Below are 15,245 nucleotides of genomic sequence, written 5' to 3' on the forward strand. Positions count from 1 at the left end.
GAGGTTATTAAAAAAAAACACAAATGAGAAAGAACAGAAACAGTTCCATGGTTACTAAGTGTTTTGCTTACACATATTTGTTTATGAACTTTTGTTTTGGGTTGTGATGAAGATTCCCCAGTTAATAATTGTAAGAGAAAGAATAATAAAGGAGACAGAAACATGGCAAATGGAGATCGATAGCTAATACATATAAATTAGTAACAAACAATACATAGGCTAGTCTTAAAGAAAAGTCCTTAGGAAATATTTAAAGGAGATTATAAAAGAATGAAGTACTTCCCCACCATTTTTGACTATGCGAGATAAAATATGAAGATGTGTAAATGTAAAAGCAGTATTTCTTAATTAAGTATTAGAAACAATGTTGAAAGAAAGGCAGAGATCACAATATAAGAAGTTGTTAATTACACTGTAAAGCTGGTAAGCACTGATGTAGCAGGTCCATATCTGTGATTATAGGAAAAAGATTTAAGAGGTTTTAAAGGACAACTTAATCTTTGCAGTGCTTGAAGTGATGGAAGACTCAGGGAAGTACAGAGCTTGCTCTGAAAGGAATACCTCCTATTTATTTACGTGGAAACTACAACAGCTAGAAGGTGCACAATAACTGTTTGATAGTGCAAACCCTCAGCTTTAAAATACTGTTTTTCAACATAGTCACCACCATTAGCTATGTATTTTCACCAGTGATGAACAGGAGTCTGCACGCCATGTTCTTAAAAATCTTCATGACCATCCAGAGCATGACTTGGTTTTCAGCAGTGGCAAAAGCAACTTGAAAGACACCACCCACCATTTCATTGGGCTCATATTCACTGTTTGGACTCCATAAATATTTATCAAACATCAATGGATGTCAACAAGTGTAATTTTTTCCTGCATGGAGGAATTAAGTTTTTTTTGCTTCTTAGGCACTTCTGTGTCAGACACCATTTAGTCAGACTGCCCTCTGCTACCATCTGTCACACAGCAACAGAATGTATATACACATAATAAACCACTGCTGTTTGCATGTGCACTCTTGGAGTTAACACATCCTTAAGCAAAATAAGATCTTGTTTAACTTTGATATAAAAAGACTCTCCTGAATTCTGCCTCCTATCCTGACATATTATTTTTCCATCTCCTGTTACTAATACTTTTTCAGCTCACAACAGTTGTAGTTTATCTACAATACTTAACACAAAATTAACTACTTGAGCTCTCTAATGTTATGCATTCTTACATCTACTTTCCATTTTGTCCTTGTTCTCAGTGTTCTGAAAATCTACCTTAGAAATACTTTCTATAAATATTTAAATATTAGTAAATATAAAAACTGTCTCTTCCAAAGTGTTGGCTAACAATTCAGTATTACCAACAGATAGGAGCACACATATGAATGTATGGAGACATAGATATGGTTTTATGATTGATATAGAAGTGGATATAGTTCAGAAGAGTAAGCCACTTCCTTATAAAATTGTAGCACAAACAGTAATAACATCAGGCACCACAAACACCAGAAATACAGGAGATGTAGCACTGTTAATGCAGCTTGCCTTGCAGTTTCATTCAGTTCTGTTTTTATTTGTGCTAAGACAGCACTCCAGTCAGAACAGTCTCATAATTTTGTGATGCAAGTAGTTTTGTACTAGAAAGTAGATTTAAAAACTATGAGATCCTTGGGAACAGTCCAAAGAAGAACTGAGAAAGTTAACCCTCACTAGTGAGGGTTTCATCCCAGATGAGTTTTTACATTGTGTATATGAAGTACACACCCTCAGCTCACTTTGCAGTCAGAAAGGAGAAACTGGTCATTAAGAGTGAAAGTCTTCTGACTTTTTTGGCATTTACAGCAGGGGGTGACAAATTTCATCAAAAAAATCCTATTTATCTTCAGTGACCATGAAGGGTTTTCAGGGTTACAGCCTTACATTAAATATTTTTGTTACGGATAACCATATTTGGGTTAGGTAAATGCATTTGGCAATCATTTAAAATTGGCAAAATAAAATATCACAAGAGGATTATTTGGCCATATTTCTGCAGCAACTTAAATTCCCCATAGATTTTTAGAGATTTTTTTCTTTCTGTTAAGAAAAAAAAAATCCAAAAAAACAACTATTCACCTGTTTTAATGAACATGTTGGAAAGACATCAGATTGGCGTAGCAGCTGGAAGTACCAGTTCAACCATTCAATATCTGGAACAAGTATTAGAAGTTATTAATAGAACTATTAATATAGTACTACTCCCTTCTAAAATATTTTCACCATTCACCTTCATATGCTGCTTAAATGAGTTACAACATTTTATAAGAACATGTCAGCCGATATTCTGGCATCTCCAGTACATCCCCTATGAACACAGTGTAATTATTTTTCACAGACAAATACCTTTAACTTTCAACATTTGGTTTTAGCTGACTGAAAACCAATCTTGTATTGACTGAAAAGATAGATGAGCATTTCAGGTGAAACAGTGACAGAAAGTTTGTTTCAAACTATTACACAGGGAATGGAAATCCTAAGATATCTTCTATTTTTCAAATGTACTACTATCTGATCAACTGTAGAGAAGAATAAAATAGAGAAAAGGTGGCCAGCATCAAACAAGTTGAACATCATAGAGGTGTTCTATACAGGGGCTGCTCCAAAAGCAATCCCATGTTCTGAAGGGACATACAGATTTTTATGAGTGCCATGTAGGCCCTTGCTCACTGTGGGCAAAAATGCATAGGTAATGGTGGTGAAAAAAATTCAGTGTTTTATAGACAAGAATTCTCTCTATCAAATATTTTTGTGCTATTTGTAGCTGTTACAGTTTCCACAGAAATAAATAGGAGGCATTACTTCTGGAGCAACTGACATATTTCTCTAAAATGTTCCAGAAAGAAGGCAGAATTTCAGTGGAGGAAGTTTAAATAAAAAGAGTGGTACTGTGCAATTCTGATAGCAGAATATCTGATATCAGAATCTCCGATGTCACAGCGATAGGCATCAGTTTCAGGAGCCTATCCACACTAGGTCTTTTCTTCATCTTAGCTCAGTTCTCAGGACTAAGTCCTTAGAAAAGGTGATTTTCTTTAAAATATTTATGTGCCTCTTCATTGCTGTCTTTCATCATCATCTCCTTGGGAGGGCTACTAGGGATCCATCCAAGGCTGAATCAAAGAAAACTCCTGGAGTTCTTTTTAGCTGGAAAGTAAATCTTTAACCTAGAGCCAGACTTCTCTGTAACAATGCTTTGGGTAGCGATGAAGAGAAATCTGGCATCTCTCTCCGAGGTCCCCTTGTTAATATCTTCAGCCTGTGTGGACAACTGCCAAATGGAACTTTCACCTATAGTCATTATCTTCAATGTGTGCATTTGTGTTCCTTCTGCTGGAAAAATCCTGGATATTTGCATGCAGCACTTTCTGAGTAGCAACTATAAAGAGCCACATATATAAACAAACATTTTTTTATTCTCTTTATGCATAGATAAAGGCAAGGCTCCAATTTAAAAGAAACTTAAGGAACAGCCTTCCCTTTGTTACAATGAAGAAATTTGTTTGATACACGAGGAAAAGACAGATGGGAATGGGAGTTACCCTTGTAAAATGTTTATATTTGTGGTCTGTACATATATGTTTTTGTTATATTTGTAATGTATTTTGTTAGGCAAGTATGCAAGACCTCCTTGAGGATAAAAACAGTAATTCAAATTCTGAGTTTTCTCAGAGCATGCAATGAGCAGCAACAAGCAATCTGTACTAACCTTATGGAAATCCACAAAACACATTAATCCTTTCAAATGAAGATATAGAACATAATTGTTTTCTTTACAATAATGAAAATACTCAGTGTTCTAAGATTGAAGTTTATTCTTATATATTTATCTGTATGTCATTGTTTCAAAAAATACTTAAGAATACCAATATTTTTGTACTGCATGTTTCACCTTATATTTGTATATCATAAAAGTTTTGAAAGAGGTGTAATTTATCTTTTCATGAGGTGTAAGACCATAGAAAAGTTTCTAGAAAGCAATTTGGAAAAGATGTTATAATTTTAGTACTTGTGCAAGCATCAGGCAAGAGAATATCATAAAATGAGTGACCAAAACACCTGGGAAGAAAACAGAACACCATATTTTGAAAGTACTATAAACAGTAGGTAATTTGGTGTTTGCAGAACTATGTATACAGAAAATGGTCTGTTTGAATTTGCAGCCTGAAATATATTTGAAGCTAAATAAGATAACGTGATGTCTTCTTACAAGTAATTATAATATGCTTTTTAATTTTCTAATACTTTCCTCAGCTTCAGTCTTTCTTAAAAATAGTATAAAAGCAGTAACTAAAAAGATGCATGTATACGAAATCAAAATGGACAGACAATATTCCAAGATCATCCTTTGTATAGAGAATGGAAGATAAAACTCAAGTGGATGAGTACATTTCTAGAGCAGAATGCCTTCTACAGTGTCCAGCTCATGAGTCATGACTTCATGTTTCTTAATTTTGGCAGTAGAATAAAGTCCTTAGCAGAAGAACATTTTAATGTCCAGACACATGACACTTCAGAGTTCTTATCATAACTTCCCTTTTTATGTCTATGCGATTTATAGTATTTGCAGATGGAAGTAATTTAATACCATGGTGATCTTCATCTAGCCTGTTTCCTTTCAGTTGACCCTATGTTTACTATAGGAAAACACCAACAAGGTGTTGGATATCTCATGGAAAAAATCAGAACTATTTAAAGCAAAAAAGATTTTATCCAACAGAATAATAATTCTTCTTCCCCAGAACAAATGAATATTTTTCTTAAAGCACTGGGATAGTGGGAGTGCTTTTGTAGGACACAGTGCCAGTTTGGCTTTGCTGCAAAGGATGCATTCAAAATAAAAGAAAAAAAATACAGCAATAGTAAGAACCACAGGTTTTATGTTTGAAATGGAAAGATTTCTAGTTGGAAAAGAGTTGATTACATATTTCATACCATGACCTCACATTCAACCAGCCCTTCCTCACACGCACCCTAAAAACATCCACTGTGGTTCCTGGCATTCATGAAAGATTGGTTCAAAGTTGCAAACTAAGCATATGTCCTGGGAACTTGGACAGAAAAAAAAAACAGAAGTAGGAACTCTGAATCCTCTTACCAATCCTGGAGCTGTAGACTGCAGGCTAAAGGGAGTCAGTCTCAGTATCATATTATGCAAACTTAGAAACTTATTCAATTTTTACAAGACATCTCTAGAGAGATTTATCAGTGATAAGAGAGTAGAAGAAGTTTAAAAAGTCTTGGTAGGCTTTTTTTTTTTTTTTTTAATGAAAATAATTACAAACTCACATTTAACATTAATGTAAATTTTTGGTAAATAGTAGAATCACAGACTCACCAAAGCTGGAAAAGAACTGCAAGATCAAGACAGATTGTCCACCTACCACCAATATTTCCCACTAAACCACATCCCTTAGTACAACATCTGAACGTTTCTTGAATGCATCCAGGGCAGTGACTTCCCTTCCTTCCCAGTTAGCCTGTTCCAGTGACTGACCACTTTTCTGGAGAAGTTTTTCTAACATCCAACTTAAATCTCCCTTAGTGCAACTTCAGACCATTCTCTCTAGACCTATCACTACTTACACGAGATAAGAGGCTGACATCCACCTTGTCACAGCCTACCTTCAGGTCACTGTAGAGAGCGATATGGTCTCCCCTGCGCCTTCTCTTCTCCAAACTGAGCAATCCCAGCTCCCTCAGCTGCTCCCCAAAAGGCTTGCGCTCCAGATCTTCACCAGCTCCAGTGCCCTTCTCTGAAGATGTTCCAGGGCCTCAGTGTCTTTTTACAGTGAGGGGCCCAAATTTGAACACAGTACTTGAAGTGTAGCGTCAGCACTGCTGAATACAGAGAGTGATCACTTCCCTGCTCCTGCTGGCAACATTATTTTTGATACAAGCCAGCATGAGATTGGCCTTCTTGGCCACCTGGGCACACTGCTGTCTCATGTTCTGAAGGAATATCAACCAACAACCCAGATCCTTTCACTCCATTCAGTCTTCCAGCCACTCAGCCTCAAGCCTGCAATGTTGCCTGGGGCTGTAGCCAAAGTGGCACCTGGCACTTGAACTGTTTGAATGCACACCTATTTTTGTGAAGTCAAGTACAGAAATTAGCTCAGAAATCAATATTCAAATTTGTTAGGGAAGAAATTTGTCAGAGTGTATTACATTACTGGACAGGGATCTAGTTTTATGGCAAGCAGGTTGTAAGTATCTCAGATACTGCATGGATCCCTCTGGATTTCAGGAGGTACTTACAACTTAGTAGGCACAAATTGCATTAGTATCAGTATATCACATTACATCAGCTGCTATTCTTCACTGCAGTTTAATTGCTAATAATTGTGGGAAGACAGTGGTATTTTTTGGGGGGAAGGTAAGTCTAGATGTAGCAATTTGTTAAAATAAAGTGGGTTGTTTTTTTCATTGGGTGATTTATTTATTTATTTTTACCCCCCCCCCATCTTGGAAAGTCTGTCTCTCTCTTGTTCCTTGATCTTTTCTTATTTATCTTACTGAAAAGCGTTCGTGGTATCTCTGTGGTTTCAGCATGACAAAGCTGAAGATGACTCTGATTCAAGCATGTTTACTGGATACACAGCTTCAGTTCTGAAGCAGATGAACTGTGTTCAAAAAAAGCTAAGTTAAAGATCAGTTTTTGCTTAGGAAGTGCAGTGACATCCACAGACACGTTCTCCCAAAATCCAAGTAGAAAAAGCAAAGAACAAACATTATCCAAACTCAAAGATTTTTGGAAAAAGTCACCATTTGGAGAGAAATTTTCTTTGAGCAAAATAGTTAATCAGAAAAAATATATATATTTTCATATTTTGAAGATCGAGACTTTTTGACTGTTTTAAAGTTTATATGGATCTATACAGATGCAGATATAAAATGTAAATTTAAAATAGAGTAAAAAAATGTATGTAAAGAAATCCATAAAGAATGAAGCCTAAGGAATAGTATTCAACAAAATGCAGAATTTTTTTTAAGAGGTTGTGTTACATTCCAACTTATTTCATGTCTCTCTAATGTGGCTTTAAGCACAAAGAAAGAACTAGATTGTTTTAACTACTTTTCCTTTTAACACCAAGGAAAACTACAAGGCATGCCATAAAAGCACAGAAAATATAATTGGATTTTACAAATCTCTTCCCTCATACAGCATGAGGAAGTATAGAAGCAGCCCTTGTCCTAAGTTTATTTTTTCTCCAGCAATACTTTTGTGTTCATCAGATAGGTAATGTATATGTTTAATAATTCCAATTAGTGCAGAATTATGCATTGAGCTGAGGAAGCATCTGCTCTGAAAAAAGTGAAGTCCACAAAAACTTCATTTCCAACAACTTACAAGAGAGTGGCCAGGTGAACCCAGAATAGCTTGTCTATTTTTCCTACAATGCAAAGAAACCATGTGTAGCTTCTTTTAGAAGAATTAGGATGCTTCCTGTAAAATGAACGCTTTCTCTGGATATCCAGAATTTTAGCTGCACTGACAAAGACAAGTTCAAGCTTTATCTTGTGAAGGTGTTCAGCAATCATTCAGTAAGTAAGCACTGGGCTTATTAAAAAACTACCTTGCCACATGTTCAACTGTTCTACAAGGGGAGTAATATATCACAGTAGGACACTTAAGCCGCCTGGCAACACTGGGCAGATGTGCAAATCAAAACAAGTGTTTCATAATCCCATCATTTGTGGGCATCCAGAATTCAGGGAAATTCATGCCTGAACTACATCTCTGTTATGACAGTGACAAGGACAGAGAGCACAGAAAACTCCTGTTCTAGACACATACATATTTAGATGTTCACATAGCTAAAGGCTGTGAAAGACTGAAAATTGCCTGATGCATCACAGCCATTACTTCCACAGATGATAAAACCATGCTTTTTTGTAATTGTTCTAGAAAGGTCAAAAGAAAACACTAAGACTTTTTTTTTCCTGTGAAAGATTAAAGCCTTCCAGTTCACTTTTTCTATTTTCTAATTGTCTTCCACAGTTTTAAATCAACACCATCATTCTTAGAAAAATTAAATTATATTGTATTAAACTGATGGTAAGGCCCTCATAATTCAGCCTTTTCTCTAAAATTTATTGGGACTTCTATCTCAAGTTGAGATAAGAATTGCATTCCACTTCCTGCTCTTTGTGATACACTATAAGATGTACAATGATAGTAGCACGGATTTTATATTTTGACAGAAGACTTACAAAGTAATGAAAAATGTTTCAGTGTGACTTGTACAAAATTCCTGACCATTTTCTTCTGCAAAGCTACGTTACAGTAATTTTTTTTTTTTTTAAATGGTCATTCCAGCACTGTTTCTGTATTTTCTACTTTACTATATTCTGTATGGATTTTTTTTCTGGATTCCATCTACTCCCATATTCTACCTCTTGAAAAATGCTCCTCACCTACCTAGCCTTTTGAAACATCTTGTGCGGGATCTGGGAAGTGACTAGTTTTAATAGTTTCAGTTCCTTTGTTTATAGAGATTTGGATTCCATGGATTTTGGCAGGCTTAGATGACAAAAAAAATTTAAAAAGGAAGATCTTAAAGTAGAAAATTTTAGCATTGGATAGAGATGAGCTCAACCCAAAATACCAGATCTAAATTCAGAAACAATTATTAATTCTGTGGTAAGATGAGTTATTCACCAGATTAAACTCTGGAAATGCTCAGATTCTGATATATAAAGTAGGAAATACCCTTTACCTTATTCACTTTGTGGATACAGTCACCTTAGACTCAACCAGCTCACACACCAGTCACTCAATTTAAAGCTGATCTGCACAGAGTTAGTTGCTAAAATCATCATTAATAAACATAGAATACTAAAGAAATAACATGCAACTTGGCTTTCTCGTGCACGGGAACAGTTTCTTGCACTTTGTACAAGAGCTTTGTTTAGCCATAGTACTTTGAGTTTCATCTTAATCACTGAATGAGATTCACATATTTTATGAACATAAATAGATATTTTTCCACCTATTAGGATAAGTATGGGCAATTGGTGAATGATGTAATGTCTATATACGCACCTGCTTTTTTTTCCTACACTCTCTGCCTAAATCAGAAACAAACAGTATATGTTGAGATACACTTATTGTAGTGTTTTGCTACTGATATTATTGATGCTTATCTCTCAGAGTATTGGGACAAAACAAGGCAAAGTATTTATAACAGTTTCTTCCAATTAATTAAAACCACCTACTAGTTAATGTTACTACATTTCCAGTGACTTCTGCTATGCTTCATGATACCTCTATGCTCCATGAAATTTCAGTATGAAAGAAGTTATGAGGGGGAGATAATTAACCTGAAACAATGCTGCTAATTTATGTTATATAGGATTTACACCAAAATAAGCAACCATCATTATAATAAAAACCCAGAACACCAATGAAATCTATATAGCTCATCTTGTACTGTGTTTTGAGCAAACTGTATCCAAGTGATTCACCTGACTTACACAACTGAGTTTATATGAGTTTATAGTAATGACTATGAATCAGGGTTGAATACTAGCCTTAGTTTTCTCCTTTGAATGCATCCTTACTGAACAATTCAAGCACAGATTAAATCTAACTATTGTTTAGATACTGGTACACTTCACAGTAGCTCCATGCTATGTAACCCCCTTGGCTTTCCATATCCTCAGTGTATACCTGACAAAGAAAAGACCCAGCATCCTCAGTATAAATTAAGTTTGATGGACTCAATGCAACTATGGTGCTATGATCCATAAATAGAAATAGGAATGCACAGAGAAAGAAATCACTTCCTTATAATACTTCCTTGATATTTTATAAACTTAATTAGAATGGTCATCCTAATGAAATGTTTAGCTGTTCTTGTTATTGGCATATCTTCAGCTTTGCACTAAATTTGGCCACTTTGTGTAACTACCAGAAGCCGATGAAACCTCTCCTGAAAATCTGACTTCCTACTGGTGGTGCTGAAATGGGAATTTCATGTCTTCAGCACCATTGGAATACAATAGCTTTACTGGTGATTTTTGGGTTTCTTTGATGTTACTTAAGTAATAAAAAAATAACTTCTCCATTATTACGTACAATATTAAGTTGAGCATCAAGTTTGATATTTAACTAAAAATTTCTTTACTTTGAAACAAAGTTTTCTTCTAGTATAATATTTAATATTAGTCTGAAGAAATAGAAATAAAATTATCTGCTCAGCTGCAAATAATAATAAAATAAAGCAAAACAACCATAACAGGAACCCCTAAACAATTATTCTACTAATTAGCTGCCCTCCAATGGATGCTCCAGTAGCTGTCTTTCTTGACCTGAAGATCCCACAACTTGACACAGTACTCCAGATGTGGCCTCACCAGGGCAGAGTAAAGGGAGAGCATGACCTGCTGGCCATACTCTTTTTAATGCACCCAACGATGCTCTTGTTTGTGGCTACAAGGGCACACCCTGCTGACCCATGGTCAGCCTGTTGTCCACCAAGAGAACCAAGTCCTTCTCTGCAGAACTACATTCCAGAAGGTCAGCCCCTAACCTATACTGATGCATCATTCTCACTATAACCCAGTGACAAAACTCAAAATGGATGCTACAATGGTCAATACTAAGAAATAAATTTCATGAGTCAGAACAGTGCTAAACCAAAGTCAATTAAAATTACAAACAAGTTTTTTCAGCAAAATGTGTTTTTTGTTTCTATTTTTTTAAATATATTTAATTCTTTAATATTTTGTTTCAGATGAGAATTTACATCAAAATTTCATGCAACGACTCCTACCCTTAATAAAACCAGCATGTTGCAAGGAATTCCCACCAGAAAGAAATGAGACTATGGTATCTGGAACACACGCATATCAAAGTCAGATTTGGCTCAGAACAGAAAGCATTTGACTCCCAGAGGCAATATTTCTATTTTGAACATGATTAAGTTGTTCAAAATTTGTTAATAAATCTGAACTAAAAATATGTGCCCTAAGTAAGAATGTCTGCTTCAGTTAAAAGCTTAAAATATCTCATAATTTCTAGAAGAGTTCAGAGAAGCAGAGATATTTATATTTTCCTGTGGTACTGCACACTTAAGGTCACACAATTTCTTTCTGTGACTAGTTAGGCAGAACTCCAGCTGGTAAAATAGACACAGTTCTACTCAAAAGCCTGTCCTTCAGAACTGTCAAAAAGAGGAAATGCACTTCATTTTTTAAGTCATATCTCATTAAGAAATGTCCTGTCACTGTTAAGAGGATAGTTTATTTGATTCTGGAGTAGAAAGGATGAAAAAGAAATATGATAAACTGTTACAACTACACTTAAACTGTTGAGGTGATTGTGAAAGCTTTGATTTAGACACAGAAGAAAAACAGCTATATGTATATGTTTCCACTGAGTACTAACTTGGAAGATCTGAGCAGACTTTTTCAAAAGCTATTCACTTGCTGTATTCCCTTTGGATTGAAAGCCTGCATATTTTACATCCCAGTGGGAGGTCATCCTCAACGTGGAAAGAGGCCTTGAGTCAACATCCGGCAGCGACCTTTCCAAGGTGTGAGAAAATCTAGATTTCCAGCAGAGTTTGAAAGGCAAAGAGGACAATGCAAATGCTTAATCATGGCATCTAGTGCCACTTGAACTCATAAGTATGACACAGAGCACATAGCTTCTCACCAACAGCTGAACACAAGGCAGGATGCACTGAAGTATCCCAGGTATCATAAACAGACAAAACTACTTCAACCATTGTCCTCCTCTACGTGAGCCTATCCTTCCGTCTTGCTGCAGCACAAATCTCTTCAGCCATATCTTGCTCCAGGAGACTGACTCTTCTCTGCATACATGAGCCTAACGTTAAGCTGAACTAGTCAGAATTGCAAAGTAAAATTACAAGTCTGTTCACTTCAATATTTAGGTGGTTTTGTGCATGTAATCAGTTAACAAGTTTTCGCACATTTATGTCATACCACTTTAATACATGAATTGGCTTGTTCCCATTTGTCTTAGCATGAGAAAATTAACATTATAAGTACACTTCCTAACTAAATGTTATCTTACTGCTCTTTAACAGATGAAAGTATATCCCATTAAAATATTCTACACTTCAAAATATATACATGTTCACACAAGTACAGCATTTCATTAAACTGTCCTTTCCAACTGTAATGCAATGGAAAATACAGCAATGACAGCTGAACAGCAAGGTCCCAGGCCACAGTAGGATTTGCTCAAATAGGCTCAGAAATTAAAGAAAAAAAACCTGCTTACCTTTAGAAGGCCTCAGACCTCTAGCAAGATAGCTGTGTATCCACAGCCAATCCTCAAATGAGATCCTGGCTCCACTCCTTCTGGTCACTCAGCTGCATTGAATGCACCTGAGCTCTGCTGAGTTGGCTCTGCCTTCCCACCAGGGCTCAGTCACTGGTTCAAATTGTGACATACCATTTATGCTACATCCACACTTCTACTCCAAGACTAAAGAGAAAGGAAAGAGGCTCTAATTCAATAAATATGTTCTCTAGAAATTAGCAAGACAGAGCTTCTCTCAGACAAAAACCAGTTGTGTAAGGTTTTCTTCTGAGCAAGGGAGAATCACTCCACCACTAGCTCTTCTCTCTAGTTGTTGACATATCATGTTACACAGGAAATAAAGTTTTGTTACCAACAAAGCTTGTTGATATTTCTATAGTAAAAAAGAAAAACCTGTTGTCAGAACTGAATTTTAGTCATGTTTTGTGTGTTCAAGTAGTTTGGATGGCTTTCTTTTTTTTTTCTTTCAGAACATGTTAATTTGTTCTGGTGGTAAATTTATGAAGATTTAATTTCCATGAACTTCTAAGTAAAGCATACACCTAAATTCATACTCTCTCACTGGATTAAAAGATATATCTTATGATGGTGAATTAGCGATTGAAAAGAAGAACTTTTTTCTTTCTCAGATGCACAAATATACCAATAGTCCTATAACCTGACAAATTCAAGAGCATAAGGTCTGCTGCATTATGTCTGTGTCTGTCTGACTCAGTGGTCAGTGTGTATTACAGGTCTTCATCTGTGTCTACTCTCCACAGGATGTGTTTGTACTGATCCAAATCAGAAATCTCGATAACAAGCTTCAGCAGATTTTGCTCTGAGTGCTGGAGATCCTGCTCCAGTCTCTTGTATGATGATCGAGATAACAGCTGTCACAATCAGCATGGAGTCTCAGCACACCTCCACAAAACAGCTAATGCTTCTGACAGAATTCTAGAGGCACCAGTTTCTGAGATGTTCTACATTCCATGTGCAAAAATTGACAGGAGAATTTGGGAAACTTCTCCTGCATGTGAATTTTGGGGTCCCACCTGATTATTCACCTACCTTCTCACTCAAAGTACACCCTTTGACCCTTGTGCTAAGATGGCATATCTGCTTCCAGGCTTATACTTTCAATTTGCTCTTGCACATCTTGATTTCCTATAAAGGATTCCAGCTATTTTCCTTGATGGACAGCCCTCAGTAAGCAATCTCTCTTCAGATACACTGTCTTCCGTGATTTCTTCTTTGGCTTCATGTTTGGGCAATTTTTTAAAATACTTTTAAGTTATTTTAAAATGTTCAAATTTATTATCTTTCTGCACATTTGGGTCTCTCTTACCAGCACTTCTCCAGACAGATTATCAGCAGCTGTGCCTCAGTTGTACACAGCTAAACTTGGGGAATAACCTTTCTGTCTCTTTCTGTCAAAATTGTGACTTTTTCTGTGCACATTCCACAATCTCTCTGCCTTTACTATTAATGTTGTTTTCCTGAACTGAAGGCAACTCAGAGTTCAAAGAGATGATGTTCGTCTGTATTTGGAATAGGTTATACCAAAGCTTATGGAATTTTTTGTGGTGACCATCTGCTGCTTCCAAACATGAGAATAAAATGTAGAATCTTGTTACCAATTAGTAAGTGTAGGGAACTCAAAATTTCATACGATACAGTATGGGGAATTGCCAAGGATGGCCCATCTTTGTGATATTTCTTCAAATATTCAGCTCCATTGGGTCTGGCTGCATTCTGAGTAATATTCCTATGACAGTTTACAAGTCAAAAGCTTTAAAATTCTTTTCAGATGCAAGGTAGAAATGACAATAGTATCATACAGTATTTTCCTTCTGAAAAAAAATCTACTTTTCTTTTTGTTAAAAGTAGCAGAATAGTCATTCTGATATTTATTGTACCTAATTGTGCTAGAGAGAGCATATTATTCTAAAGCACTAAGCTGAAGGTTCCCAAGGAAGAAAAAAACATTTTTTAAAAAATATTCTTGTCAGTGCCTGGATAATTGCTATGGTAGTAACACACTGAATCCACTATAAATTAGAAATGAAGAAATGTAGGCGCTTTTTGGTTTTTTTTGTTTTTGTTTTTGTTTTTTTTCTGTTGCAGATAAGACAAACGAGCATTAAATTACTGATGTGGTGCCATGGTTACTTCTAGTTACTCAGATTGCTTTAATGAACAAACATGTTGATTTTGCTTTAACTTCTTCCTACTCTGCTACCACTATAACTATGGATTTTGGAGAAAGTGGAAGTTGAGGTTTTGTGTTTTTTTCTGGTTTTAGTTCTTACACTTAAATCATTTATGCAGCTCACAGAGCATGTCAGCATTACAGAGAGTATAGCAAGAATTGTTTTCTGATTATGCTAACAGTTGAATATATATAAGCTATATGAAGCAAAAAAGTAGAGATTGGAGGCTATAAACTAAAATCACTGTAACCTATTTTGATTTTCAAAAAGCCTTTTGCAGTGTCCTACAGAATAAAAAGCTATTTTTTATCATTCCAGTGGTATCAAACTGATAAATTAAGACAAGAATCAAATTCACAAACTATGAACATATTATTAATTTCCAATATGCAAAATGGGTAACATTAGGAAATCTAATGTTCCTCTCTTAAGTATAATCATTTTGTTATACTGAGCAATCTTCAAGGGAAGATGGTGAATATTATAATAAAAAAAATCTCAAAACTATTTGAACTTTAAAAGAAACTATGCAGTTTCTGTGCATTTTGTCATCAGTCTAATAAAGCTTTTAGCATTTGCTTAATGTTAAGCCCCTGAGTTGTCCTATTGCAAAAATCCTGAACATAATTCTATTATGTGTTTGTTAGATGTTGTTAAAACTAAGGGGATTTTTTCTTTATCAAAACTTGCTAGTATTTTTTTTTGCATTAATATGAT

The sequence above is a fragment of the Phasianus colchicus genome, chromosome 4, assembly GCF_987193195.1.
Source record: "Phasianus colchicus chromosome 4, bPhaCol1.hap1.1, whole genome shotgun sequence".
Lineage (NCBI taxonomy): Eukaryota > Metazoa > Chordata > Aves > Galliformes > Phasianidae > Phasianus > Phasianus colchicus.